Consider the following 5,601-nt stretch of genomic DNA (forward strand, 5'->3'; position numbering starts at 1 on the left):
ACACACTCACACACACACACTCACACACCACACACAGACACACACACACACACACCACAGACACACACACACCCACACACACCACACACAGACAGACACACACACACACACAACACACACACACACACACGTGAAACACACACAACACACACACAGACACAGTAACACACACACACACACACAGACAGACAGACACACACACACACACACACAGACACACACACACACACACACACACACAGACAGACACACATACACAGACACTCAAACACACACACACACACACACACACACACACACACACACAGATACACACACACAAACATACACACACACACACAAACACACACACACTGTCAGTGACGTGATCGTTTGTTTGTGTCTATCTATCTATCTCTAAAACATAGAAACCTTTTTATCCTGCTTCCTTAGATGTAAATTCTGCAACTCTGCATTCTATTTTTCACCACAATTCAGTTTAAATTCAGGAACTGAATTGGAATTTAAAACTCATTCTCAAATTTGTTCGTTCGTTCTATCTTTCTGAATTCTGCACATTTGAGTGCATTTGTGTAGTTGAATGGATCATTTCATATCTTAAATCATATCACAAATAAATCAAGCAACTAACAAAATATATTTTTTGTCATGGTTGCAGATTGAGACAAAATCTCCAGCTTGACCGTCACTGTAGATGGACTGCTAATTTTTATACGTTTATCTGCTGAATTTCCATCTCACCTCATCAGCATGAGAAGATCGACACAACTGCCCTGATGCTTCAGCGTGAGCAGAAACACAAGGCCAGAATGTTGTTCTTTATGTTTAAATATGGCAGCTATAATTAGCCGGGAAATTATTTTCCCCAATGTAATGGAGCTGAACTTGTCTTTAATTACGCTTGAGTGAAATCATCATCAACTGCTTGGAGGAAAAATAAAAAGAGAGATGAAAAGGAGAACAGAATGAAAGACAGACGGATGGAGAAGTAAAAGGTAAAACCTCATTTGATTCATAATTCTAGTCAAGCGGGGGTAAACTATGAAAGAACAGAAACTCCCGAGCTCACATGTGTTCATTGAGTCGTTCCTGTTCTGCAGAAGCTTTCAACATATTCTTGTTTAAGGAAGTGTTTCTACGACTGGAAACAAAACTGTGTAGGATTTACTCACTCAGAAATGACACAAATAATTACAGGGAAATGATAAGCAACACACTGAATTAAACAGGACATTTTAAGAAATTAGAAACAATATTTTAGCGATATTTTATATTTTAGAAATAATAATATTATTATTTGATTATAGCCAACTAAAACCTTAAAAATATTTCATTGCTTGAAATAAAATAAATGTTAACTTGAAATAAAATATAAATAATTAGTTTTAGTGAAATAAAAATTTTAATATGAATATATATATATATATATATATATATATATATATATATATATATATATATATATATATATTTCAGCTTGTTGCCAAGGAATTGATTTCTCATTTAGTTCATTTAGTTTTACCTGATGTACTAAAATAAACAAAACTAAAAATGGAATAAAAAATGAATAAAAATGACAAAAACTGACTCAAAATACTAATAAAATCTATATTGTTGTATCAGTGATACTAAAATAACATACTCGTAAAACAATATATCTTTAAAAATATATATATTTTCATTTGTATTTTACATTTTTTATTATTTTATACTCTCATCAAACTTTTAGAATAACTTAATTTTGTAAATTAATATTACCAACAGAAAAACAATAAAAATGTTTGTAAATCTGTCATTATAGAAGAAACACTTCAAGTATTTCTTAATAAATTATCAGTTTTTCAGTGTAGAAGTGCAAATGTAAATTCCCTCAAATCATAATATGAACCAAAATGTAATTTCCAGCAGTAAGAGTTTAATATTTGAATATTTGTTTTAAGCCGTATAGAGATGTGAAACTGTTCTGGCAAAGTGACATTTCGAACAGCTCTCACTGAACTTTTACGCTTCTTCCTATCTTGTGACGATCTGTCACGGTCTGTCCGTGGTTCGTCGGAACGAAACCGTCTCGTGATCCGAGTGAACCTGGCGTGTGTCCAGTGTGTTTGTTTTGCTGCAGGTGCTGTGTTTCTGCAGTAGTTACAGTGTTGGCTGGAATCGAAAGCGACACTAGAGAAGTGAAAGCACCTGACGGGGATTTCATAACTGTAACTGGGATTTTTCTGAGGTCACAAAGAGTATGCCGTTACCCACAATCCACTGCGGTAGGCAGCAATAGTAGAACAGATTCATCTCTGTTTATGTTCCTGTATAGTAGATCATGGCACTCGCAACAGGTTGGCCATAGGGTTCGATTCCCGAGGATAAATGTACACCTTGAATGCAATGTTTAGATACAAACATGTGCTAAATGCACTTTTATACAACAGGGTTATTATCATCATTAACTAAAACTATGAAAACTAAAATTTGTTTCTTAAAAGCTTACACTTATTTTAGTTATGCTAGTGGCCAAGTCAACATTTCATTTTCTTTTTTTTTTTTTTTTTTTCATTTTTTTTTTTTAGTAGTTAAATTACCAAAACTAAAACTGAAATAATAACAACTATAACAATATGAAAAAAAATATATATTTTTAAAACTATTTAATAAAATGACAAAAACACACAACAAAATTGCTAAAACAATAACTAAAATGAAAATGGAAAATTAATTTAAATGTGAAGAAACACTACAATATATCCAGACATATTTTTTTTTTAATTAATAAAAATGACAAAACAACAAAATTGATAAAACCTGAATGACAAAAATGAAAATGGAAAATATAAAATTAAAAACTAATTCAAAATATTATTAAAAAATACTATGCAAGTTTTATCCACCACAGGATAAAAAAAAATAATTGTGCCTTTTTTAAAATAATTTTTTCTTGCGATTCTGAATTCAGACTTTTTTTTTTGTTTGTCTGTTAACAAGAGTCTAAGGAGTATAAAAGTAAATTAGTATACATAAAGACTTTTTTTTTTGTTTGTCTGTTAACAAGAGTTATACATATATATATATCTCGGACTCGGACCCGCCCCACAATATTTTTACTTTCATATATAATATTTAGAAATAAATGTAAATCATATTATTATTATTATTATTATTATTATTATTATTATTATTATTATTATTTTACAAAATTATTTTTAAACAGACTCCATAAAATATTATTGACATTAAAATACAGTGATTTATGATTTGGATCATAGAGATCAATATCATGTCAATATCATTTAATTTTTTAATCCCAAATAATCTGCTACTCAACAAGCAATTAAATTGTGAAAACACTTATGCTTTCCTGTAGTTCAGACGAAGATCGATCCAAGGTCATTGGTTCCAATCCCAGGGAATGCTGAACCGACTTTAAATGCAGTGTAAGTCACTTTGGGTTAAAAAAGCTTCTACCAAATGCATAGCGACTTTTAGCCTACAGCTTTTAATGCTTTCTTTTCAGGTTTTTGCACCGCTGATTCATTTGTGTTCATCATCAGTGACTCTCATGCCAAGACGGATGATGTTGCCAAATGTTGTTTTTTGTTGTTGTTTGATGTTGAGTGATGAGAGTCATGAGTATTTTTGGTGTTTGTCTGATGTCTGAACTTCTGTTTAAAGTGCAGCTCCGCAGAGTCACCATATTAACCCGGGTCAGGATATTTTCTGCCTCCTTTGGGTTTGTTTATGATGAGAACTGAGGAGACGAGGGTGAGATTGAGACGTTCTTGACAGCGACGGACCGCTGAAGCTGCGTGAGAATAAACTGCTTCCTCTCTCAGCCCAAGCAGACACACATGTGAGGACACACAGATATCATGCTGCTGATTTCAGAGCTGAGCAACGAGGTGACGGATTATATCACTACATAACATGGCCATAAAAAATATGTTGCATTTAAAATATGTTCTTGCTTTGATGCAACACTCAAAAGTTATATATATATATATATATATTCTTCTGGCCTGACAGACATTCTGGTGCTTCAAGAGTTACTACCCCAGTGCAAAGCCTGTGGTTCCTTGGGCTTCTACCTAGCCTCCTTTGCCACAGCGTTTGGAGTTTCTGTTTCTCCTGTCGTGTGCCCTAGTCTTTTGTGTTCCCAGTTCTGTTAATAAACTAATAAATAAATAATATGTGGAGCAGCAGTGCAGTTCAAGCACAATAAGAACCGTGCATCAGTTTGTGACGTCATGCATCAGAATCTTCCAGTGTAGAACTGCGCTGATTTATGTGAGACGTTCACATTGCTCTCGTCTCGTCTCATGTATGGCTGCAGTAAGTGAGTGCGTCTCTGAGAGCATGAGCTCATCCGGAGGGAGTGATTGAATCTGTGGGCAGTCGTCTCGTCTCGGTGCCGGTTTGGCTCGGGTTGCCAGCAGACAGCTGTCCTGTAGAGGTGATTCACTCACCGCGGGAGCAGATCTGTGTCTGGTGAAGCCGATCCGCTGCTGACGGTGCAGATGATGCCTTCAGAGGAGGATCGACATCAGACTCAGCTGCTGCACTCGAGGTCAAACTCGGTCTGATGTCACTGTGTGTTACGGACATCACTGTAAAACGGCATTTTTCTGCAGTTACACACAGCCACAGAAAATTTAATTAGAATTTTATAAAAAGAAATAGATTCCATGTAATGCATATAATAGTACATTAATAGAGTTTTATGCAAAAAAATATTGACATTTACAATTAGAGTTTTATCATTTTTATCATGGTTATCTCATACCATGGCCCAAATAAGTACAAATAAGTATTAATATACAGTGTAAAGTATATATATATATATGTGTGTGTGTGTGTGTGTGTGTGTGTGTATAATTTATATAATATTTATATTCTATTTAATCTTATTTAATATATATATTATATATATATATAAATTTATATATATATATATATATATATATATATATAATGTTGATATTTAAATATATGTAAACATATTTATTATTATATATTTTATTTAATATGTGCGTGTATGATTTATATATATATATATATATTATATATATATATATATATATATATATATTTATATATATATATATAATACACATAATTATTCATTTAACCTTTTATTTAATTGATTCATCTATATTAATCTATATTAACTAGATTCATCTACATATAATATAAATATTTAAAATAGGCCTAAAATATATATGCAAATAGGTTTATTGTTATTTTTATTAAATATATGTATAATAAATGTATTTTATTTTTATACACACACACATATAAACATCACAGTATTTTGGAATTGCTTTCATTTCTTTCAATTTCATTCCATTTTTAATCTTTTTTTAAATTACATTTAAAATCAAACGCTGTTCTGTACCTCGATTCATATCCAGGAATTGAATCTGCGTCCTTTTACCAAGGGCAAAAATTCAAATGCAGTACAACTGTGCAAAATTAATGCAGTTTCCAGTGATAATCAGAGGACTGGATCAACACAGAGCCGCGAGCGAAACCTCAGCTACGGAAATGAGCGACGAATGATTTCCATGAACCTGGACGGGTCGTGAACTCCCAGCAGAGTTTGTTTGCGTG

General features: G+C 32.6%; 1 long non-coding RNA gene across 1 annotated transcript in view; it reads left to right on the top strand.

Moving 5' to 3' along the window:
- LOC109058618 overlaps positions 1 to 3,413 on the top strand; it is a 6,299-nt gene extending 2,886 nt beyond the window's left edge. Inside the window, exons 2-3 of the long non-coding RNA XR_006161204.1 lie at positions 659 to 995; positions 3,359 to 3,413. This is a non-coding gene — a long non-coding RNA (uncharacterized LOC109058618). The remainder of the gene's footprint in view (positions 1 to 658; positions 996 to 3,358) is intronic.
- Positions 3,414 to 5,601: the final 2,188 nt, after the last annotated feature.

This window comes from Cyprinus carpio, chromosome A11 (genome assembly GCF_018340385.1).
Source record: "Cyprinus carpio isolate SPL01 chromosome A11, ASM1834038v1, whole genome shotgun sequence".
In the NCBI taxonomy this organism is placed as follows: Eukaryota; Metazoa; Chordata; class Actinopteri; order Cypriniformes; family Cyprinidae; genus Cyprinus; species Cyprinus carpio.